Here is a 27148-nt window from a genome sequence, read left to right as displayed (position 1 = left end):
TAAGTTCCTAGCTCATGTCCAACCACCAAAGAAGTTTGAAAAGTCAATAATCCATAACTAAAACTTGAATTGTACTACTACTTACTGGCTACTACATCAATTTAGAAGCTTCATCTGTGTTCTACTATGGTGTTTTTAGTGTCTCCGCATACCGCAGCACGCGACATAGTTTTGCAGACGATAAGTACAGCCGTTTCAGAGAGAAGAGCGGCCAATATGACGATCTGGCTTTAAGTCGATTCGATAACAAATGACGAAAACCGGAAGATTTCTCAGGTTTTTACTACATATGAACACTTTTAACGTTCTCCCGTGCAACGCGGCTGCTATTCCTCCTTTCATGCAAAATGTTAAGGTCCTAGCTCATGTCCAAGGCACCAAAGCCAGCTAAAAAGTCAATAATCGATAACTAAAACTTGAACTGCACTACTTCTTACTGGCTATTACATCAACTTAGAAGCTTCATCTGTGTTCTACTACGGGGCGTTTAGTGTGTCCGCATACCGCAACACGCGACATAGCTTTGCAGACGATAAGTACAACCGTTTCACAGAGAAGAGCGGCCAATGTGACGATCTGGCTTTAAGTCTATTCGATAACAAATGACGAACACGGTCGGATTTCTCAGGTTTTTACTACATATGAACAGTTTTCACATTCTCCCGTGCCACGCGGCTGCTAGTTCTCCTTTCATGCAGAATGTTAAGGTCCTAGCTCATGTCCAAGGCACCAAAGCCAGCTAAAAATTCAATAATCGATAACTAAAACTTGAATTGTACTACTTCTTACTGGCCATTACATCAACTTAGAAACTTCATCTGTGTTCTACTATGGTGCTTCTAGTGTCTCCGCATACCGCAACATGCGACATGGCTTTGCAGAGGATAAATGTAACCGTTTCAGACAGAAGAGCTCCCAATGTGACAATCTGAGTTTAAGTCGATTCCATAACAAATGACGAAAACGGACGGATTTCTCAGGTTTTTACTACATATGAACACTTTTCACATTCTCCCGGGCAACGCGGCTGCTAGTCCTCCTTTCATGCTAAATCTTAAGTTCCTAGCTAGTGTCCAAGGCACAAAGAACTGTAAAAAGTCATAATCCATAACTAACACTTGAATTGTACTACTTCTTACTGGCTATTACATCAACTTAGAAGCTTCATCTGTATTCTACTATAGTGCTTTTAGTGTCTCCGCATACCGCAGCACGCGACATAGCTTTGCAGACGATAAGTACAACCGATTCAGAGGGAAGAGCGGCCAATGTGACGATCTGGCTTTAAGTCGATTCGATAACAAATGACGAACACGGACGGATTTCTCAGGTTTTTACTACATATGAACAGTTTTCACATTCTCCCGTGCCACGCGGCTGCTAGTTCTCCTTTCATGCAGAATGTTAAGGTCCTAGCTCATGTCCAAGGCACCAAAGACAGCTAAAAAATCAATAATCGATAACTAAAACTTGAATTGTACTACTTCTTACTGGCCATTACATCAACTTAGAAACTTCATCTGTGTTCTACTATGGTGCTTTTAGGGACTCCGCATACCGCAGCACGCGACATAGCTTTGCAGACGATAAGTACAACCGTTTCAGAGTGACGAGCGGCCAATGTGAAGATCTGGCTTTAAGTCGATTCGATAACAAATGACGAACACGGTCGGATTTCTCAAGTTTTTACTACATATGAACACTTTTCACATTCTCCCATGCAACTCGGCTGCTAGTCCTTTCATGCAAAACATTAAGGTTCTAGCTAATGTCCAAGGCATCAAAGCCAGCTAAAAAGTCAATAATCGATAAATAAGACTTGAATTGTACTAATTCCTACTGGCTATTACATCGACTTAGGAGCTTCATCTGTGTTCTACTATGGTGCTTCTAGTGTCTCCGCATACCGCAAAACGCGACATAGCTTTGTAGACGATAAATATAACCGTTTCAGACAGAAGAGCGGGCAATGTGACAATCTTTCTTTAAGTCGATTCGATAAAAAATGACGAAAACGGACGGATTTCTCAGGTTTTTACTACATATAAACACTTTTCACATTCTCCCGTGTAACTCGGCTGCTAGTCCTCCTTTCATGCAAAATCTTAAGTTCCTAGCTCATGTCCAAGGCACCAAAGAAGGGTAAATAGTCAATAATTGATACCTAAAACTTGAATTGTACTACTTCTTACTGGCTATTACATCAACTTAGAAGCTTCATCTGAGTTCTACTATGGTGCTTTTAGTGTCTCCGCATACCGCAGCACGCGACATAGCTTTGCAGACGATAAGTGCAACCGGTTCAGAGAGAAGAGTGGCCAATGTGACGATCTGGCTTTAAGTCGATTCGATAGCAAATGACGAACACGGATGGATTTTTCAGGTTTTTACTACATATGAACACTTTTTATATTCTCTCGGGCAACGCTGCTGCTAGTCCTCCTTTCATGCAAAATCTTAAGTTCCTAGCTCATGTCCAAGGCACCAAAGAAGGGTAAGTAGTCAAAAATCCATAACTAAAACTTGAGTTGTATTACTTCTTACTGGCCATTACATCAACTTAGAACCTTCATCTGTGTTCTACTATGGTGCTTTTAGTAACTCCGCATACCGCAGCACGCGACATAGCTTTCCAGACGGTAAGTACAACCGTTTCGGAGAGAAGAGCGGCCAATGTGACGATCTGGCTTCTAGTCGATTCGATAACAAATGACGAAAACGAACGGATTTCTCAGGTTTTTACTACATATGAACACTTTTCACATTCTCCCGTGAAACTCGGCTGCTAGTCATCCTTTAATGCAAAACGTTAAGGTCCTAACTCATGTCCAAGGCATCAAAGCCGGCTAAAAAGTCAATAATCTATAACTAAAACTTGAATTGTACTACTTCTTACTGGCCATTACATCAACTTAGAAACTTCATCTGTGTTCTACTATGGAGCTTTTAGTGACTCCGCATACCGCAGCACGCGACATAGCTTTGCAGACGATAAGTACTGCCGTTTCAGAGAGAAGAGCGGAAAATGTGACGATCTGGCTTTACGTCGATTCGGTAACAAATACGGAAACGGACGGATTTCTCAGGTTTTTACTACATATGAACACTTTTCACATTCTCCCGGGCAACGCGGCTGCTAGTCCTCCTTTCATGCTAAATCTTAAATTCCTAGCTCGTGTCCAAGGCACAAAGAACTGTAAAAAGTCATTATCCATAACTAACACTTGAATTGTACTACTTCTTACTGGCTATTACATCAACTTAGAAGCTTCATCTGTATTCTACTATAGTGCTTTTAGTGTCTCCGCATACCGCAGCTCGCGACATAGCTTTGCAGACGATAAGTACAACCGATTCAGAGAGAAGAGCGGCCAATGTGACGATCTGGCTTTAAGTCGATTCGATAACAAATGACGAACACGGACGGATTTCTCAGGTTTTTACTACATATGAACAGTTTTCACATTCTCCCGTGCCACGCGGTTGCTCGTCCTCCTTTCATGCAAAATCTTAAGTTCCTAGCTGATGTCCAACCACCAAAGAAGTTTGAAAAGTCAATAATCCATAACTAAATCTTGAATTGTACTACTACTTACTGGCTACTACATCAATTTAGAAGCTTCATCTGTGTTCTACTATGGTGTTTTTAGTGTCTCCGCATACCGCAGCACGCGACATAGTTTTGCAGACGATAAGTACAGCCGTTTCAGAGAGAAGAGCGGCCAATATGACGATCTGGCTTTAAGTCGATTCGATAACAAATGACGAAAACCGGAAGATTTCTCAGGTTTTTACTACATATGAACACTTTTAACGTTCTCCCGTGCAACGCGGCTGCTATTCCTCCTTTCATGCAAAATGTTAAGGTCCTAGCTCATGTCCAAGGCACCAAAGCCAGCTAAAAAGTCAATAATCGATAACTAAGACTTGAACTGCACTACTTCTTACTGGCTATTACATCAACTTAGAAGCTTCATCTGTGTTCTACTATGGGGCTTTTAGTGTCTCCGCATACCGCAACACGCGACATAGCTTTGCAGACGAGAAGTACAACCGTTTCACAGAGAAGAGCGGCCAATGTGACGATCTGGCTTTAAGTCTATTCGATAACAAATGACGAACACGGTCGGATTTCTCAGGTATTTACTACATATGAACAGTTTTCACATTCTTCCGTGCAACGCGGCCGCTAGTCCTCCTTTCATGCAAAATCTTAAGTTCCTAGCTCATGTCGAAGGCAACAAAGAAGGGTAAAAATTCAATAATAGATACCTAAAACTTGAATTGAACTACTTCTTACTGGCTATTACATCAACTTAGAAGCTTCATCTTTGTTCTACTATGGTGCTTCTAGTGTCTCCGCATACCGCAACATGCGACATGGCTTTGCAGAGGATAAATGTATCCGTTTCAGACAGAAGAGCTCCCAATGTGACAATCTGAGTTTAAGTCGATTCCATAACAAATGACGAAAACGGGCGGATTTCTCAGGTTTTTACTACATATGAACACATTTAACATTCACCCGTGCAACGCGGCTGCTATTCCTCATTTCGTGCAAAATGTTAAGGTCCTAGCTCATATCCAAGGCACCAAAGCCAGCTAAAAAGTCAATAATCGATAACTAAAACTTGAATTGTACTACTACTTACTGGCTACTACATCAATTTAGATGCTTCATCTGTGTTCTACTATGGTGCTTTTAGTGTCTCCGCATACCGCAACACGCGACATAGCTTTGCAGACGATATGTACAACCGTTTCAGAGAGAAGAGCGGCCAAAGTGACGATCTGGCTTTAAGTCGATTCGATGGCAAACGACGAAAACGGACGGATTTCTCAGGTTTTTACTACATATGAACACTTTTCATATTCTCTCGGGCAACGCGGCTGCTAGTCCTCTTTTCATGCAAAATCTTAAGTTCCTTACTCATGTCCATGGCACCAAAGAATTGTAAAAGTCAATAATCCATAACTAAAACTTAAGTTGTACTACTTCTTACTGGCTATTACATCAACTTAGAAGCTTCATCTGTGTTCTACTATGGTGCTTTTAGTGTCTCCGCATACCGCAGCACGCGACATAGCTTTGCAGACGATAAGTACAGCCATTTCAGAGAGAAGAGCGGCCAATGTGACGTTCTAGCTTTAAGTCGATTCGATAACAAATGACGAATACGGACGGATTTCTCAGGTTTTTACTACATATGAACACTTTCCACATTCTCCCGTGGAACGCAGCAGCTAGTCCTCCTTTCATGCAAAATCTTAAGTTCCTAGCTCATGTCCAAGGCACCAAAGAAGGGTAAAAAGTCAATAATCCATAACTAAAACTTGAGTTGTACTACTTCTTACTGGCTATTACATCAACTTAGAACCTTCATCTGTGTTCTACTATGGTGCTTTTCGTGTCTCCACATACCGAAGCACGCGACATAGCTTTGCAGACGATAAGTACAACCGTTTCAGAGAGAAGAGCGGCCAATGTGACGATCTGGTTTTAAGTCGATTCGATAACAAATGACGAAAACGGACGGATTTTTAGGTTTTTACTACATATGAACACTTTTCACATTCTCCCGGGCAACGCGGCTGCTAGTCCTCCTTTCATGCTAAATCTTAAGTTCCTAGCTCGTGTCCAAGGCACAAAGAACTCTAAAAAGTCATAATCCATAACTAACACTCGAATTGTACTACTTCTTACTGGCTATTACATCAACTTAGAAGCTTCATCTGTATTCTACTATAGTGCTTTTAGTGTCTCCGCATACCGCAGCACGCGACATAACTTTGCAGACGATAAGTACAACCGATTCAGAGAGAAGAGCGGCCAATATGACGATCTGGCTTTAAGACGATTCGATAACAAATGACGAAAACCGGAAGATTTCTCAGGTTTTTACTAGATATGAACACTTTTAACATTCTCCCGTGCAACGCGGCTGCTATTCCTCCTTTCATGCAAAATGTTAAGGTCCTAGCTCATGTCCAAGGCACCAAAGCCAGCTAAAAAGTCAATAATCGATAACTAAAACTTGAACTGCACTACTTCTTACTGGCTATTACATCAACTTAGAAGCTTCATCTGTGTTCTACTATGGGGCTTTTAGTGTCCCCGCATACCGAAACACGCGACATAGCTTTGCAGACGATAAGTACAACCGTTTCAGAGAGAAGAGCGGCCAATCTGACGATCTGGCTTTAAGTCGATTCGATGGCAAACGACGAAAACGGACGGATTTCTCAGGTTTTTACTACATATGAACACTTTTCATATTCTCTCGGGCAACGCGGCTGCTAGTCCTCTTTTCATGCAAAATCTTAAGTTCCTTACTCATGTCCATGGCACCAAAGAATTGTAAAAGTCAATAATCCATAACTAAAACTTAAGTTGTACTACTTCTTACTGGCTATTACATCAACTTAGAAGCTTCATCTGTGTTCTACTATGGTGCTTTTAGTGTCTCCGCATACCGCAGCACGCGACATAGCTTTGCAGACGATAAGTACAGCCGTTTCAGAGAGAAGAGCGGCCAATGTGACGTTCTAGCTTTAAGTCGATTCGATAACAAATGACGAACACGGACGGATTTCTCAGGTTTTTACTACATATGAACACTTTCCACATTCTCCCGTGGAACGCAGCAGCTAGTCCTCCTTTCATGCAAAATCTTAAGTTCCTAGCTCATGTCCAAGGCACCAAAGAAGGGTAAAAAGTCAATAATCCATAACTAAAACTTGAGTTGTACTACTTCTTACTGGCTATTACATCAACTTAGAACCTTCATCTGTGTTCTACTATGGTGCTTTTAGTGTCTCCACATACCGAAGCACGCGACATAGCTTTGCAGACGATAAGTACAACCGTTTCAGAGAGAAGAGCGGCCAATGTGACGATCTGGTTTTAAGTCGATTCGATAACAAATGACGAAAACGGACGGATTTTTAGGTTTTTACTACATATGAACACTTTTCACATTCTCCCGGGCAACGCGGCTGCTAGTCCTCCTTTCATGCTAAATCTTAAGTTCCTAGCTCGTGTCCAAGGCACAAAGAACTGTAAAAAGTCATAATCCATAAGTAACACTCGAATTGTACTACTTCTTACTGGCTATTACATCAACTTAGAAGCTTCATCTGTATTCTACTATAGTGCTTTTAGTGTCTCCGCATACCGCAGCACGCGACATAACTTTGCAGACGATAAGTACAACCGATTCAGAGAGAAGAGCGGCCATTATGACGATCTGGCTTTAAGACGATTCGATAACAAATGACGAAAACCGGAAGATTTCTCAGGTTTTTACTAGATATGAACACTTTTAACATTCTCCCGTGCAACGCGGCTGCTATTCCTCCTTTCATGCAAAATGTTAAGGTCCTAGCTCATGTCCAAGGCACCAAAGCCAGCTAAAAAGTCAATAATCGATAACTAAAACTTGAACTGCACTACTTCTTACTGGCTATTACATCAACTTAGAAGCTTCATCTGTGTTCTACTATGGGGCTTTTAGTGTCCCCGCATACCGCAACACGCGACATAGCTTTGCAGACGATAAGTACAACCGTTTCAGAGAGAAGAGCAGCCAATGTGACGATCTGGCTTTAAGTCGATTCGATAACAAATGACGAACACGGACGGATTTCTCAGGTTTTTACTACATATGAACAGTTTTCACATTCTCCCGTGCAACGCGGCCGCTAGTCCTCCTTTCATGCAAAATCTTAAGTTCCTAGCTCATGTCGAAGGCAACAAAGAAGGGTAAAAATTCAATAATAGATACCTAAAACTTGAATTGAACTACTTCTTACTGGTTATTACATCAACTTAGAAGCTTCATCTTTGTTCTACTATGGTGCTTCTAGTGTCTCCGCATACCGCAACATGCGACATGGCTGTGCAGTGTATAAATGTAACCGTTTCAGACAGAAGAGCTCCCAATGTGACAATCTGAGTTTAAGTCGATTCCATAACAAATGACGAAAACGGGCGGATTTCTCAGGTTTTTACTACATATGAACACTTTTAACATTCTCCCGTGCAACGCGGCTGCTATTCCTCTTTTCGTGCAAAATGTTAAGGTCCTAGCTCATGTCCAAGGCACCAAAGCCAGCTAAAAGGGCAATAATCGATAACTAAAACTGGAATTGTACTACTACTTACTGGCTACTACATCAATTTAGAAGCTTCATCTGTGTTCTACTATGGTGCTTTTAGTGTCTCCGCATACCGCAACACGCGACATAGCTTTGCAGACGATAGGTACAACCGTTTCAGAGAGAAGAGCGGCCAATGTGACGATCTGGCTTTAAGTCGATTCCATAGCAAAAGACGAAAACGGACGGATTTCTCAGGTTTTTACAACATATGAACACTTTTCCTATTCTCTCGGGCAACGCGGCTGCTAGTCCTCCTTTCATGCAAAATCTTAAGTTCCTAGCTCATGTCCAAGGCACCAAAGAAGGGTAAAAAGTCATTAATCCATAACTAAAACTTAAGTTGTACTACTACTTACTGGCTATTATATCAACTTAGAACCTTCATCTGTGTTCTACTATGGTGTTTTAGTGTCTCCGCATACCGCAGCACGCGACATAGCTTTGCAGACGATATGTACAACCGTTTCAGAGAGAAGAGCGGCCAATGTGACGATCTAGCTTTAAGTCGATTCGATAACAAATGACGAACACGGACGGATTTCTCAGGTTTTTACTACATATGAACACTTTCCACATTCTCCCGTGCAACGCAGCAGCTAGTCCTCCTTTCACGCAAAATCTTAAGTTCCTAGCTCATGTCCAAGGCACCAAAGAAGGGTAAAAAGTCAATAATCCATAACTAAAACTTGAGTTGTACTACTTCTTACTGGTTATTATATCAACTTAGAACCTGCATCTGTGTTCTACTATGATGCTCTTAGTGTCTCCACATACCGAAGCACGCGACATAGCTTTGCAGACGATAAGTACAACCGTTTCAGAGAGAAGAGCGGCCAATGTGACGATCTGGTTTTAAGTCGATTCGATAACAAATGACGAAAACGGACGGATTTTTAGGATTTTACTACATATGAACACTTTTCATATTCTCTCGGGCAACGCGGCTGCTAGTCCTCCTTTCATGCAAAATCTTAAGTTCCTAGCTCATGTCCAAGGCACCAAAGAAGGGTAAAAAGTCAATAATCCATAATAAAACAAGAATTGTACTACTTCTTACTGGCTATTACATCAACTTAGAAGCTTCATCAGTGTTCTACTATGGTGCTTCTAGTGTCTCCGCATACCGCAGCACGCGACATAGCTTTGTAGACGATAAATGTAACCGTTTCAGACAGACGAGCGGCCAATGTGACAATCTGGCTTTAAGTCGATTCGATAACAAATGACGAAAACGGACGGATTTTTAGGATTTTACTACATATGAACACTTTTCATATTCTCTCGGGCAACGCGGCTGCTAGTCCTCCTTTCATGCAAAATGTTAAGGTCCTAGCTCATGTCCAAGGCACCAAAGCCAGCTAAAAAGTCAATAATCGATAACTAAAACTTGAACTGTACTACTTCTTACTGGCTATTACATCAACTTAGAAGCTTCATCTGTGCTCTACTATGGTGTTTTTAGTGTCTCCGCATACCGCAGCACGCGACGTAGCTTTACAGACGATAAGTACAGCCGTTTCAGAGAGAAGAGTGGCCAAAGTGACGATCTGGCTTTAAGTCGATTCCATAGCAAATGACGATAACGGACGGATTTCTCAGGTTTTTACTACATATGAACAGTTTTCACATTTTCCCGTGCAACGCGGCCGCTAGTCCTCCTTTCATGCAAAATCTTAAGTTCCTAGCTCATGTCGAAGGCAACAAAGAAGGGTAAAAATTCAATAATAGATACCTAAAACTTGAATTGAACTACTTCTTACTGGCTATTACATCAACTTAGAAGCTTCATCTTTGTTCTACTATGGTGCTTCTAGTGTCTCCGCATACCGCAACATGCGACATGGCTTTGCAGAGGATAAATGTAGCCGTTTCAGACAGAAGAGCGGCCAATGTGACGATCTGGCTTTAAGTCGATTCGATAAAAATGACGAAAACGAACGGATTTCTCAGGTTTTTACTACATATGAACACTTTTCACATTCTCCCGTGCAACTCGGCTGCTAGTCCTCCTTTCATGCAGAATCTCAAGGTCCTAGCTCATGTCCAAGGCACCAAAGCCAGCAAAAAAGACAATAATCGATACCTAAAACTTGAATTGTACTACTTCTTACTGGCTATTACAACAACTTAGAAGCTTCATCTGTGTTCTACTATGGTGCTATTAGTGTCGCCACATACCGCAGCACGCGACATAGCTTTGCAGACGATAAGTACAACCGTTTCAGAGAAAAAAGCGGCCAATGTGACGACCTAGCTTTAAGTCGATTCGATAAAAAATGACGAAAACGGACGGATTTCCCAGGTTTTTACTACATATGAACACTTTTCACATTCTCCCATGCAACTCGGCTGCTAGTCCTCCTTTCATGCAGAATCGTAAGGTCCTAGCTCATGTCTAAGGCACTAAAGACAACTAAAAAGTCAATAATCGATACCTAAAACTTGAATTGTACTACTTCTTACTGGCTATTACATCAACTTCGAAACTTCATCTGTGTTCTACTATGGTGCTTTTAATGTCTCCACATACCGCACCAAGCGACATAGCTTTGCAGACGATAAGAACAACCGGTTCAGAGAGAAGAGCGGCCAATGTGACGATCTGGCTTTAAGTCGATTCGATAACAAATGACGAAAACGGACGGAATTCTCAGGATTTTACTAATTATGAACACTTTTCACATTCTCCCTTGCAACTCGGCTGCAAGTCCTCCTTTCAGGCAGAATCGTAAGGTCCTAGCTCATGTCCAAGGCACCAAAGGCAGCTAAAAAGTCAATAATCCATACCTAAAACTTGAATTGTACTACTTATTACTGGCTATTACATCAACTTAGAAGCTTCATCTGTGTTCTACTATGGTGCTTTTAGTGTCTCCGCACACCGCAGCACGCGTCATAGCTTTGCAGACGATAAGTACAACCGTTTCAGAGAGAAGAGCGGCCAATGTGACGATCTGGGTTTAAGTCGATTCGATAACAAATGACGAAAACGAACGGATTTCTCAGGTTTTACTACATATGAACACTTTTCACATTCTCCCATGCAACTCGGCTGCTAGTCCTCCTTTCATGCAGAATCTTAAGGTCCTAGCTCATGTCTAAGGCACTAAAGACAACTAAAAAGTCAATAATCGATACCTAAAACTTGAATTGTACTACTTCTTACTGGCTATTACATCAACTTCGAAGCTTCATCTGTGTTCTACTATAGTACTTTTAGTGTCTCCACATACCGCAGCAAGCGACATAGCTTTGCAGACGATAAGTACACCCGTTTCAGAGAGAAGAGCGGCCAGTGTGACGATCAGGCTTTAAGTCGATTCGATAACAAATGACGAAAACGAACGGGTTTCTCAGGTTTTTACTACATATGAACACTTTTCACATTCTCCCGTGCAACTCGGCTGCTAGTACTCGTTTCATGCAGAATCGTAAGGTCCTAGCTCATGTCTAAGGCACTAAAGGCAACTAAAAAGTCAATAATCGATATCTAAAACTTGAATTGTACTACTTCTTACTGGCTATTACATCAACTTAGAAGCTTCATCTGTGTTCTACTATGGTGCTTTTAGTGTCTCTACATACCGCAGCACGCGTCATAGCTTTGCAGACGATAAGTACAACCGTTTCAGAGAGAAGAGCGGCCAATGTGACGATCTGGCTTTAAGTCGATTCGATAACAAATGACGGAAACGGACGGATTTCTCAGGTTTTTACTACATATGAACACTTTTCACATTCTACCATGCAACTCGGCTGCTAGTCCTCCATTCATGCAAAATCGTAAGTTCCTAGCTCATATGAAAGGCACTAAAGAAGGGTATAAAATCAATAATCTATAACTAAAACTTGAATTGTACTACTCCTTACTGGCTATTACATCAACTTAGAAGCTTCATCTGTGTTCTACTATGGTGCTTTTAGTGTCTCCGCACACCGCAGCACGCGACATAGCTTTGCAGACGATAAGTACAACCGTTTCAGAGAGAAGAGCGCCCAATGTGACGATCTGGCTTTAAGTCGATTCGATAACAAATGACGAAAACGTACGGATTTCTAAGGTTTTTACTACATATGAACACTTTTCACATTCTCCCATGCAACTCGGCTGCTAGTCCTCCTTTCATGCAGAATCCTAAGGTCCTAGCTCATGTCCAAGGCACCAAAGCCAGCAAAAAAGTCAATAATCGATACCTAAAACTTGAATTGTACTACTTCTTACTGGCTATTACATCAACTCAGAAGCTTCATCTGTGTTCTACTATGGTGCTTTTAGTGTCTCCGCATACCGCAGCTCGCGACATAGCTTTGCAGACGATAAGTACAACCGTTTCAGAGAGAAGAGCGGACAATGTGACGATCTGGGTTTAAGTCGATTCGATAACAAATGACGAAAACGAACGGATTTCTCAGGTTTTTACTACATATGAACACTTTTCACATTCTCCCGTGCAACTCGGCTGCTAGTCCTCCTTTCATGCAGAATCTCAAGGTCCTAGCTCATGTCCAAGGCACCAAAGCCAGAAAAAAAGTCAATAATCGATACCTAAAACTCGAATTGTACTACTTCTTACTGGCTATTACAACAACTTAGAAGCTTCATCTGTATTCTACTATGGTGCTATTAGTGTCGCCACATACCGCAGCACGCGACATAGCTTTGCAGACGGTAAGTACAACCGTTTCAGAGAGAAATGCGGCCAATGTGACAACCTAGCTTTAAGTCGATTCGATAAAAAATGACGAAAACGGACGGATTTCTCAGGTTTTTACTAAATATGAACACATTTCACATTCTCCCATGCAACTCGGCTGCTAGTCCTCCTTTCATGCAGAATCTTAAGGTCCTAGCTCATGTCTAAGGCACTAAAGACAACTAAAAAGTCAATAATCGATACCTCAAACTTGAATTGTACTACTTCTTACTGGCTATTACATCAACTTCGAAGCTTCATCTGTGTTCTACTATGGTGCTTTTAGTGTCTCCACATACCGCAGCACGCGTCATAGCTTTGCAGACGATAAGTACAACCGTTTTAGAGAGAAGAGCGGCCAATGTGACGATCTGGCTTATGTCGATCCGATAACAAATGACGGAAACGGACGGATTTCTCAGGTTTTTACTACATATGAACACTTTTCACATTCTACCATGCAACTCGGCTGCTAGTCCTCCATTCATGCAAAATCTTAAGTTCCTAGCTCATATGCAAGGCACCAAAGAAGGGTATAAAATCAATAATCTATAACTAAAACTTGAATTGTACTACTTCTTACTGGCTATTACATCAACTTAGAAGCTTCATCTGTGTTCTACTATGGTGCTTTTAGTGTCTCCGCACACCGCAGCACGCGACATAGCTTTGCAGACGATAAGTACAACCGTTTCAGAGAAAAAAGCGGCCAATGTGACGACCTAGCTTTAAGTCGATTCGATAAAAAATGACGAAAACGGACGGATTTCCCAGGTTTTTACTACATATGAACACTTTTCACATTCTCCCATGCAACTCGGCTGCTAGTCCTCCTTTCATGCAGAATCGTAAGGTCCTAGCTCATGTCTAAGGCACTAAAGACAACTAAAAAGTCAATAATCGATACCTAAAACTTGAATTGTACTACTTCTTACTGGCTATTACATCAACTTCGAAGCTTCATCTGTGTTCTACTATGGTGCTTTTAATGTCTCCACATACCGCACCAAGCGACATAGCTTTGCAGACGATAAGAACAACAGGTTCAGAGAGAAGAGCGGCCAATGTGACGATCTGGCTTTAAGTCGATTCGATAACAAATGACGAAAACGGACGGAATTCTCAGGATTTTACTAATTATGAACACTTTTCACATTCTCCCTTGCAACTCGGCTGCAAGTCCTCCTTTCAGGCAGAATCGTAAGGTCCTAGCTCATGTCAAAGGCAGCAAAGCCAGCAAAAAAGTCAATAATCGATACCTAAAACTTGAATTGTACTACTTCTTACTGGCTATTACACCAACTTAGAAGCTTCATCTGTATTCTACTATGGTGCTATTAGTGTCGCCACATACCGCAGCACGCGACATAGCTTTGCAGTCGATAAGTACAACCGTTTCAGAGAGAAGAGCGGCCAATGTGACGACCTAGCTTTAAGTCGATTCGATAACAAATGACGAAAACGCACGGATTTCTCAGGTTTTTACTACATATGAACACTTTTCACATTCTCCCATGCAACTCGGCTGCTAGTCCTCCTTTCATGCAGAATCTTAAGGTCCTAGCTCATGTCTAAGGCACTAAAGACAACTAAAAAGTCAATAATCGATACCTAAAACTTGAATTGTACTACTTCTTACTGGCTATTACATCAACTTCGAAGCTTCATCTGTGTTCTACTATAGTACTTTTAGTGTCTCCACATACCGCAGCAAGCGACATAGCTTTGCAGACGATAAGTACAACCGTTTCAGAGAGAAGAGCGGCCAGTGTGACGATCTGGCTTTAAGTCGATTCGATAACAAATGACGAAAACGAACGGGTTTTTTAGGTTTTTACTACATATGAACACTTTTCACATTCTCCCGTGCAACTCGGCTGCTAGTACTCCATTCATGCAGAATCGTAAGGTCCTAGCTCATGTCTAAGGACTAAAGGCAACTAAAAAGTCAATAATCGATATCTAAAACTTGAATTGTACTACTTCTTACTGGCTATTACATCAACTTAGAAGCTTCATCTGTGTTCTACTATGGTGCTTTTAGTGTCTCCACATACCGCAGCACGCGTCATAGCTTTGCAGACGATAAGTACAACCGTTTCAGAGAGAAGAGCGCCCAATGTGACGATCTGGCTTTAAGTCGATTCGATAACAAATGACGAAAACGTACGGATTTCTAAGGTTTTTACTACATATGAACACTTTTCACATTCTCCCATGCAACTCGGCTGCTAGTCCTCCTTTCATGGAGAATCCTAAGGTCCTAGCTCATGTCCAAGGCACCAAAGCCAGCAAAAAAGTCAATAATCGATACCTAAAACTTGAATTGTACTACTTCTTACTGGCTATTACATCAACTCAGAGGCTTCATCTGTGTTCTACTATGGTGCTTTTAGTGTCTCCGCATACCGCAGCTCGCGACATAGCTTTGCAGACGATAAGTACAACCGTTTCAGAGAGAAGAGCGGACAATGTGACGATCTGGGTTTAAGTCGATTCGATAACAAATGACGAAAACGAACGGATTTCTCAGGTTTTTACTACATATGAACACTTTTCACATTCTCCCGTGCAACTCGGCTGCTAGTCCTCCTTTCAGGCAGAATCTCAAGGTCCTAGCTCATGTCCAAGGCACCAAAGCCAGCAAAAAAGTCAATAATCGATACCTAAAACTCGAATTGTACTACTTCTTACTGGCTATTACAACAACTTAGAAGCTTCATCTGTATTCTACTATGGTGCTATTAGTGTCGCCACATACCGCAGCACGCGACATAGCTTTGCAGACGGTAAGTACAACCGTTTCAGAGAGAAAAGCGGCCAATGTGACGACCTAGCTTTAAGTCGATTCGATAAAAAATTACGAAAACGGACGGATTTCTCAGGTTTTTACTACATATGAACACTTTTCACATTCTCCCATGCAACTCGGCTGCTAGTCCTCCTTTCATGCAGAATCTTAAGGTCCTAGCTCATGTCTAAGGCACTAAAGACAACTAAAAAGTCAATAATCGATACCTAAAACTTGAATTGTACTACTTCTTACTGGCTATTACATCAACTTCGAAGCTTCATCTGTGTTCTACTATGGTGCTTTTAGTGTCTCCACATACCGCAGCACGCGTCATAGCTTTGCAGACGATAAGTACAACCGTTTCAGAGAGAAGAGCGGCCAATGTGACGATCTGGCTTAAGTCGATCCGATAACAAATGACGGAAACGGACGGATTTCTCAGGTTTTTACTACATATGAACACTTTTCACATTCTACCATGCAACTCGGTTGCTAGTCCTCCATTCATGCAAAATCTTAAGTTCCTAGCTCATATGCAAGGCACCAAAGAAGGGTATAAAATCAATAATCTATAACTAAAACTTGAATTGTACTACTTCTTACTGGCTATTACATCAACTTAGAAGCTTCATCTGTGTTCTACTATGGTGCTTTTAGTGTCTCCGCACACCGCAGCACGCGACATAGCTTTGCAGACGATAAGTACAACCGTTTCAGAGAGAAGAGCGGCCAATGTGACGATCTGGCTTTAAGTCGATTCGATAACAAATGAGGAAAACGTACGGATTTCTCAGGTTTTTACTACATATGAACACTTTTCACATTCTCCCATGCAACTCGGCTGCTAGTCCTCCTTTCATGCAGAATCCTAAGGTCCTAGCTCATGTCCAAGGCACCAAAGCCAGCAAAAAAGTCAATAATCGATACCTAAAACTTGAATTGTACTACTTCTTACTGGCTATTACATCAACTCAGAAGCTTCATCTGTGTTCTACTATGGTGTTTTTAGTGTCTCCGCATACCGCAGCACGCGACATAGCTTTGCAGACGATAAGTACAACCGTTTCAGAGAGAAGAGCGGCCAATGTGGCGATCTGGGTTTAAGTCGATTCGATAACAAATGACGAAACCGAACGGATTTCTCAGGTTTTTACTACATATGAACACTTTTCACATTCTCCCGTGCAACTCGGCTGCTAGTCCTCCTTTCATGCAGAATCTCACGGTCCTAGGTCATGTCCAAGGCACCAAAGCCAGCAAAAAAGTCAATAATCGATACCTAAAACTTGAATTGTACTACTTCTTACTGGCTATTACAACAACTTAGAAGCTTCATCTGTGTTCTACTATGGTGCTATTAGTGTCGCCACATACCGCAGCACGCGACATAGCTTTGCAGACGATAAGTACAACCGTTTCAGAGAAAAAAGCGGCCAATGTGACGACCTAGCTTTAAGTCGATTCGATAAAAAATGACGAAAACGGACGGATTTCCCAGGTTTTTACTACATATGAACACTTTTCACATTCTCCCATGCAACTCGGCTGCTAGTCCTCCTTTCATGCAGAATCGTAAGGTCCTAGCTCATGTCTAAGGCACTAAAGACAACTAAAAAGTCAATAATCGATACCTAAAACTTGAATTGTACTACTTCTTACTGGCTATTACATCAACTTCGAAGCTTCATCTGTGTTCTACTATGGTGCTTTTAATGTCTCCACATACCGCACCAAGCGACATAGCTTTGCAGGCGATAAGAGCAACCGGTTCAGAGAGAAGAGCGGCCAATGTGACGATCTGGCTTTAAGTCGATTCGATAACAAATGACGAAAACGGACGGAATTCTCAGGATTTTACTAATTATGAACACTTTTCACATTCTCCCTTGCAACTCGGCTGCACGTCCTCCTTTCAGGCAGAATCGTAAGGTCCTAGCTCATGTAAAAGGCACCAAAGGCAGCTAAAAAGTCAATAATCGTTACCTAAAACTTGAATTGTACTACTTATTACTGGCTATTACATCAACTTAGAAGCTTCATCTGTGTTCTACTATGGTGCTTTTAGTGTCTCCGCACACCGCAGCACGCGTCATAGCTTTGCAGACGATAAGTACAACCGTTTCAGAGAGAAGAGCGGCCAATGTGACGATCTGGCTTTAAGTCGATTCGATAACAAATGACGAAAACGGACGGATTTCTCAGGTTTTTACTACATATGAAAACTTTTCACATTCTCCCATGCAACTCGGCTGCTAGTCCTCCTTTCATGCAGAATCTCAAGGTCCTAGCTCATGTCGAAGGCAGCAAAGCCAGCAAAAAAGTCAATAATCGATACCTAAAACTTGAATTGTACTACTTCTTACTGGCTATTACAACAACTTAGAAGCTTCATCTGTATTCTACTATGGTGCTTTTAGTGTCGCCACATACCGCAGCACGCGACATAGCTTTGCAGACGATAAGTACAACAGTTTCAGAGAGAAGAGCGGCCAATGTGACGACCTAGCTTTAAGTCGATTCGATAACAAATGACGAAAACGCACGGATTTCTCAGGTTTTTACTACATATGAACACTTTTCACATTCTCCCATGCAACTCGGCTGCTAGTCCTCCTTTCATGCAGAATCTTAAGGTCCTAGCTCATGTCTAAGGCACTAAAGACAACTAAAAAGTCAATAATCGATACCTAAAACTTGAATTGTACTACTTCTTACTGGCTATTATATCAACTTCGAAGCTTCATCTGTGTTCTACTACAGTACTTTTAGTGTCTCCACATACCGCAGCAAGCGACATAGCTTTGCAGACGATAAGTACAACCGTTTCAGAGAGAAGAGCGGCCAGTGTGACGATCTGGCTTTAAGTCGATTCGATAACAAATGACGAAAACGAACGGGTTTCTCAGGTTTTTACTACATATGAACACTTTTCACATTCTCCCGTGCAACTCGGCTGCTAGTACTCCTTTCATGCGGAATCTTAAGGCCTAAGCTCATGTCCAAGGCACCAAAGCCAGCAAAAAAGTCAATAATCGATACCTAAAACTTGAATTGTACTACTTCTTACTAGCAATTACATCAACTTAGAAGCTTCATCTGTGTTCTACTATGGTGCTTTTAGTGTCTCCACATACCGCAGCACGCGTCATAGCTTTGCAGACGATAAGTACAACCGTTTCAGAGTGAAGAGCGGCCAATGTGACGATCTGGCTTTAAGTCGATTCGATAACAAATGACGGAAACGGACGGACTTCTCAGGTTTTTACTACATATGAATACTTTTCACATTCTACCATGCAACTCGGCTGCTAGTCCTCCTTTCATGCAAAATCTTAATTTCGTAGCTCATATGCAAGGCACCAAAGAAGGGTATAAAATCAACAATCTATAACTAAAACTTGAATTGTACTACTTCTTACTGGCTATTACATCAACTTAGAAGCTTCATCTGTGTTCTACTATGGTGCTTTTAGTGTCTCCGCACACCGCAGCACGCGACATAGCTTTGCAGACGATACGTACAACCGTTTCAGAGAGAAGAGCGGCCAATGTGACGATCTGGCTTTAAGTCGATTCGATAACAAATGACGAATACGGACGGATTTCTCAGGTTTTTACTACATATGAACACTTTTCACATTTCCCAAGCATCTCGGCTGCTAGTCCTCAATTCATGCAGAATCTTAAGGTCCTAGCTTATGTCCAAGGTACCAAAGGCAGCTAAAAAGTCATAAAACGATACCTAAAACTTGAACTGTACTACTTCTTACTGGCTATTACATCAACTTAGAAGCTTCATCTGTGTTCTACTATGGTGCTTTTAGTGTCTCCGCATACCGCAGCACGCGACATAGCTTTGCAGTCGATAAGTACAACCATTTCAGAGAGAAGTGCGGCCAATGTGACGATCTGGCTTTAAGTCGATTCAATAACAAATGATGAAAACTTACGGATTTCTCAGGTTTTCACTACATATGAACACTTTTCACATTCTCCCGTGCAACTCGGCTGCTACTCCTACTTTCATGCTGAATCTAAATGTCCTAGCTTATGTCCAAGGCACAAAAGCCAGATAAAAAGTCAATAATCGATACCTAAAACTTGAATTGTACTACTTCTTACTGGCTATTACATCAACTTAGAAGCTTCATCTGTGTTCTACTATGGTGCTTTTAGTGTCTCCGCATACCGCAGCACGCGACATAGCTTTGCAGACGATAAGTACAACCGTTTCAGAGAGAAGAGCGGCCAATGTGACGTTCTGGCTTTAAGTCGATTCGATAACAAATGACGAAAACGGACGGAATTCTCAGGATTTTACTAATTATGAACACTTTTCACATTCGCCCTTGCGACTCGGTTGCAAGTCCTCCTTTCAGGCAGAATCTTAAGGTCCTAGCTCATGTCCAAGGCACCAAAGCCAGCTAAAAAGTCAATAATCGATACCTAAAACGTGAATTGTACTACTTCTTACTGGCTATTACATCAACTTAGAAGCCTCATCTGTGTTCTACTGTGGTGCTTTTAGTGTCTCCGCATAACGCAGCACGCGACATAGCTTTGCAGACGATAAGTACAACCGTTTCAGAGAGAAGAGCGGCCAATGTGGCGATCAGGCTTTAAGTCGATTCGATAACAAATGACGAAAACGGACGGATTTCTCAGGTTTTTACTACATATGAACACTTTTCACATTCTCCCGAGCAACGCGGCTGTTAGTCCTCCTTTCATGCAGAATCTTAAGTTCCTAGCTCATGTCCAAGGCACCAAAGCCAGCTAAAAAGTCAATAATCGATACCTGCATACCACAGCACGCGACATAGCTTTGCAGACGATAAATACAAACTTTTCAGAGAGAAGAGCGGCCAATGTAACGAACTGGTTTTTAAACGATTCGATAACACGTGACGAAAACGGACGGATTTCTCAGGTTTTTACTACATATGAACACTTTTCACATTCTCCTGTGCCACGCTGCAGCTACTCCTCCTTTCATGCAAAATCTTAAGGTCCTAGCTCATGTCCAAGGCACCAAAGCAAGCTAAAAAGTCAATAATCGATACCTAAAACTTGAATTGTACTACTTCTTACTGGCTATTACATCAACTTAGAAGCATCATCTGTGTTCTACTATGGTGCTTTTAGTGTCTTTGCAAACCGCAGCACGCGACATAGCTTTGCAGACGATAAGTACAACCGTTTCAGAGAGAAGAGCGGCCAATGTGACGATCTGGCTTTAAGTCGATTCGATAACAAATGAGGAAACGAACGGATTTCTCAGTTTTTTACTACATATGAACACTTTTCACATTCTCCCGTGCAACTCGGCTGCTAGTCCTCCTTTCATGCAGAATCTTAAGGTCCTAGCTCATGTCCAAGGCACCAAAGCAAGCTAAAAAGTCAATAATCGATATACCTAAAACTTGAATTGAACTACTTCTTACTGGCTATTACAACAACTTAGAAGCTTCTTCCGTGTTCTACTATGGTGCTTTTAGTGTCCCCACATACCGCAGCACGCGACATAGCTTTGCAGACGATAAGTACAACCGTTTCAGAGAGAAGAGCGGCCAATGTGACGATTTGGCTTTAATTCGATTCGATAACAAATGACGAAAACCGACGGATTTCTCAGGTTTTTACTACATATGAACACTTTTCACATTCTCCCATGCAACTCGGCTGCTAGTCCTCCTTTCATGCAGAATCTCAAGGTCCTAGCTCATGTCAAAGGCACCAAAGCCAGCAAAAAATTCAATAATCGACAAATAAAACTTGAATTGTACTACTTCTTACTGGCTATTACATCAACTCAGAAGCTTCATCTGTGTTCTACTATGGTGCTTTTAGTGTCTCCGCATACCGCAGCTCGCGACATAGCTTTGCAGACGATAAGTACAACCGTTTCAGAGAGAAGAGCGGACAATGTGACGATCTGGGTTTAAGTCGATTCGATAACAAATGACGAAAACGAACGGATTTCTCAGGTTTTTACTACATATGAACACTTTTCACATTCTCCCGTGCAACTCGGCTGCTAGTCCTCCTTTCAGGCAGAATCTCAAGGTCCTAGCTCATGTCCAAGGCACCAAAGCCAGCAAAAAAGTCAATAATCGATACCTAAAACTCGAATTGTACTACTTCTTACTGGCTATTACAACAACTTAGAAGCTTCATCTGTATTCTACTATGGTGCTATTAGTGTCGCCACATACCGCAGCACGCGACATAGCTTTGCAGACGGTAAGTACAACCGTTTCAGAGAGAAAAGCGGCCAATGTGACGACCTAGCTTTAAGTCGATTCGATAAAAAATGACGAAAGCGGACGGATTTCTCAGGTTTTTACTACATATGAACACTTTTCACATTCTCCCATGCAACTCGGCTGCTAGTCCTCCTTTCATGCAGAATCTTAAGGTCCTAGCTCATGTCTAAGGCACTAAAGACAACTAAAAAGTCAATAATCGATACCTAAAACTTGAATTGTACTACTTCTTACTGGCTATTACATCAACTTCGAAGCTTCATCTGTGTTCTACTATGGTGCTTTTAGTGTCTCCACATACCGCAGCACGCGTCGTAGCTTTGCAGACGATAAGTACAACCGTTTCAGAGAGAAGAGCGGCCAATGTGACGATCTGGCTTAAGTCGATCCGATAACAAATGACGGAAACGGACGGATTTCTCAGGTTTTTACTACATATGAACACTTTTCACATTCTACCATGCAACTCGGTTGCTAGTCCTCCATTCATGCAAAATCTTAAGTTCCTAGCTCATATGCAAGGCACCAAAGAAGGGTATAAAATCAATAATCTATAACTAAAACTTGAATTGTACTACTTCTTACTGGCTATTACATCAACTTCGAAGCTTCATCTGTGTTCTACTATAGTACTTTTAGTGTCTCCACATACCGCAGCAAGCGACATAGCTTTGCAGACGATAAGTACAACCGTTTCAGAGAAAAAAGCGGCCAATGTGACGACCTAGCTTTAAGTCGATTCGATAAAAAATGACGAATACGGACGGATTTCTCAGGTTTTTACTACATATGAACACTTTTCACATTTCCCAAGCATCTCGGCTGCTAGTCCTCAATTCATGCAGAATCTTAAGGTCCTAGCTTATGTCCAAGGTACCAAAGGCAGCTAAAAATTCATAAAACGATACCTAAAACTTGAACTGTACTACTTCTTACTGGCTATTACATCAACTTAGAAGCTTCATCTGTGTTCTACTATGGTGCTTTTAGTGTCTCCGCATACCGCAGCACGCGACATAGCTTTGCAGTCGATAAGTACAACCATTTCAGAGAGAAGTGCGGCCAATGTGACGATCTGGCTTTAAGTCGATTCAATAACAAATGATGAAAACGAACGGATTTCTCAGGTTTTCACTACATATGAACACTTTTCACATTCTCCCGTGCAACTCGGCTGCTACTCCTACTTTCATGCTGAATCTAAATGTCCTAGCTTATGTCCAAGGCACAAAAGCCAGATAAAAATCAATAATCGATACCTAAAACTTGAATTGTACTACTTCTTACTGGCTATTACATCAACTTAGAAGCTTCATCTGTGTTCTACTATGGTGCTTTTAGTGTCTCCGCATACCGCAGCACGCGACATAGCTTTGCAGACGATAAGTACAACCGTTTCAGAGAGAAGAGCGGCCAATGTGACGTTCTGGCTTTAAGTCGATTCGATAACAACTGACGAAAACGGACGGAATTCTCAGGATTTTACTAATTATGAACACTTTTCACATTCGCCCTTGCAACTCGGTTGCAAGTCCTCCTTTCAGGCAGAATCTTAAGGTCCTAGCTCATGTCCAAGGCACCAAAGCCAGCTAAAAAGTCAATAATCGATACCTAAAACGTGAATTGTACTACTTCTTACTGGCTATTACATCAACTTAGAAGCATCATCTGTGTTCTACTATGGTGCTTTTAGTGTCTTTGCAAACCGCAGCACGCGACATAGCTTTGCAGCGATAAGTACAACCGTTTCAGAGAGAAGAGCGGCCAATGTGACGATCTGGCTTTAAGTCGATTCGATAACAAATGAGGAAAACGAACGGATTTCTCAGGTTTTTACTACATATGAACACTTTTCACATTCTCCCGTGCAACTCGGCTGCTAGTCCTCCTTTCATGCAGAATCTTAAGGTCCTAGCTCATGTCCAAGGCACCAAAGCAAGCTAAAAAGTCAATAATCGATATACCTAAAACTGGAATTGAACTACTTCTTACTGGCTATTACAACAACTTAGAAGCTTCTTCCGTGTTCTACTATGGTGCTTTTAGTGTCCCCACATACCGCAGCACGCGACATAGCTTTGCAGACGATAAGTACAACCGTTTCAGAGAGAAGAGCGGCCAATGTGACGATCTGGCTTTAATTCGATTCGATAACAAATGACGAAAACCGACGGATTTCTCAGGTTTTTACTACATATGAACACTTTTCACATTCTCCCATGCAACTCAGCTGCTAGTCCTCCTTTCATGCAGAATCTCAAGGTCCTAGCTCATGTCAAAGGCACCAAAGCCAGCAAAAAATTCAATAATCGACACCTAAAACTTGAATTGTACTACTTCTTACTGGCTATTACAACAACTTAGAAGCTTAATCTGTATTCTACTATGGTGCTATTAGTGTCGCCACATACCGCAGCACGCGACATAGCTTTGCAGACGATAAGTACAACCGTTTCAGAGAGAAGAGCGGCCAATGTGACGACCTAGCTTTAAGTCGATTCGATAACAAATGACGAAAACTGACGGATTTCTCAGGTTTTTACTACATATGAACACCTTTCACATTCTCCCATGCAACCCAGCTGCTAGTCCTCCTTTCATGCAGAATCTTAAGGTCCTAGCTCATGTCTAAGGCACTAAAGACAACTAAAAAGTCAATAATCGATACCTAAAACTTGAATTGTACTACTTCTTATGGCTATTACATCAACTTCGAAGCTTCATCTGTGTTCTACGATGGTGCTTTTAGTGTCTTTGCAAACCGCAGGACGCTACATAGCTTTGCAGACGATAAGTACAACCGTTTCAGAGAGAAGAGCGGCCAATGTGACGATCTGGCTTTAAGTCGATTCGATAACAAATGACGAAACCGAACGGATTTCTCAGGTTTTTACTACATATGAACACTTTTCACATTCTCCCGTGCAACTCGGCTGCTAGTACCCCTTTCATGCAGAATCTTAAGGCCCTAGCTCATGTCCAAGGCACCAAAGCCAGCAAAAAAGTCAATAATCGATACCTAAAACTTGAATTGTACTACTTCTTACTGGCTATTACATCAACTTCGAAGCTTCATCTGTGTTCTACTATGGTGCTTTTAGTGTCTCCACATACCGCAGCACGCGTCATAGCTTTGCAGACGATAAGTACAACCGTTTCAGAGAGAAGAGCGGCCAATGTCACGATCTGGCTTTAAGTCGATTCGATAACAAATGACGGAAACGGACGGATTTCTCAGGTTTTTACTACATATGAACACTTTTCACATTCTACCATGCAACTCGGCTGCTAGTCCTCCTTTCATGCAAAATCTTAAGTTCCTAGCTCATATGCAAGGCACCAAAGAAGGGTATAAAATCAATAATCTATAACTAAAACTTGAATTGTACTACTTCTTACTGGCTATTACATCAACTTAGAAGCTTCATCTGTGTTCTACTATGGTGCTTTTAGTGTCTCCGCACACCGCAGCACGCGACATAGCTTTGCAGACGATAAGTACAACCGTTTCAGAGAGAAGAGCGGCCAATGTGACGATCTGGCTTTAAGTCGATTCGATATTAAATGACGGAAACGGACGGATTTCTCAGGTTTTTACTACATATGAACACTTTTCACATTCTACCATGCAACTCGGCTGCTAGTCCTCCATTCATGCAAAATCGTAAGTTCCTAGCTCATATGAAAGGCACCAAAGAAGGGTATAAAATCAATAATCTATAACTAAAACTAGAATTGTACTACTTCTTACTGGCTATTACATCAACTCAGAAGCTTCATCTGTGTTCTACTATGGTGCTTTTAGTGTCTCCGCATACCGCAGCACGCGACATAGCTTTGCAGGCGATAAGTACAACCGTTTCAGAGAGAAGAGCTTAGAATGTGACGATCTGGGTTTAAGTCGATTCGATAACAAATGACGAAAACGAACGGATTTCTCAGGTTTTTACTACATATGAACACTTTTCACATTCTCCCGTGCAACTCGGCTGCTAGTCCTCCTTTCAGGCAGAATCTCAAGGTCCTAGCTCATGTCCAAGGCACCAAAGCCACCTAAAAAGTCAATAATCGATACCTAAAACTCGAATTGTACTACTTCTTACTGGCTATTACAACAACTTAGAAGCTTCATCTGTATTCTACTATGGTGCTATTAGTGTCGCCACATACCGCAGCACGCGACATAGCTTTGCAGACGGTAAGTACAACCGTTTCAGAGAGAAAAGCGGCCAATGTGACGACCTAGCTTTAATTCGATTCGATAAAAAATGACGAAAACGGACGGATTTCTCAGGTTTTTACTACATATGAACACTTTTCACATTCTCCCATGCAACTCGGCTGCTAGTCCTCCTTTCATGCAGAATCTTAAGGTCCCAGCTCATGTCTAAGGCACTAAAGACAACTAAAAAGTCAATAATCGATACCTAAAACTTGAATTGTACTACTTCTTACTGGCTATTACATCAACTTCGAAGCTTCATCTGTGTTCTACTATGGTGCTTTTAGTGTCTCCACATACCGCAGCACGCGTCATAGCTTTGCAGACGATAAGTACAACCGTTTCAGAGAGAAGAGCGGCCAATGTGACAATCTGGCTTAATTCGATCCGATAACAAATGACGGAAACGGACGGATTTCTCAGGTTTTTACTACATATGAACACTTTTCACATTCTACCATGCAACTCGGCTGCTAGTCCTCCATTCATGCAAAATCTTAAGTTCCTAGCTCATATGCAAGGCACCAAAGAAGGGTATAAAATCAATAATCTATAACTAAAACTTGAATTGTACTACTTCTTACTGGCTATTACATCAACTTAGAAGCTTCATCTGTGTTCTACTATGGTGCTTTTAGTGTCTCCGCACACCGCAACACGCGACATAGCTTTGCAGACGATAAGTACAACCGTTTCAGAGAGAAGAGCGGCCAATGTGACGATCTGGCTTTAAGTCGATTCGATAACAAATGACGAAAACGTACGGATTTCTCAGGTTTTTACTACATATGAACACTTTTCACATTCTCCCATGCAACTCGGCTGCTAGTCCTCCTTTCATGCAGAATCCTAAGGTCCTAGCTCATGTCCAAGGCACCAAAGCCAGCAAAAAAGTCAATAATCGATACCTAAAACTTGAATTGTACTACTTCTTACTGGCTATTACATCAACTCAGAAGCTTCATCTGTGTTCTACTATGGTGCTTTTAGTGTCTCCGCATACCGCAGCACG

The sequence above is a fragment of the Schistocerca gregaria genome, chromosome 6, assembly GCF_023897955.1.
Source record: "Schistocerca gregaria isolate iqSchGreg1 chromosome 6, iqSchGreg1.2, whole genome shotgun sequence".
Taxonomy (NCBI): domain Eukaryota; kingdom Metazoa; phylum Arthropoda; class Insecta; order Orthoptera; family Acrididae; genus Schistocerca; species Schistocerca gregaria.
Note: the sequence above shows the minus strand (reverse complement) of the source record.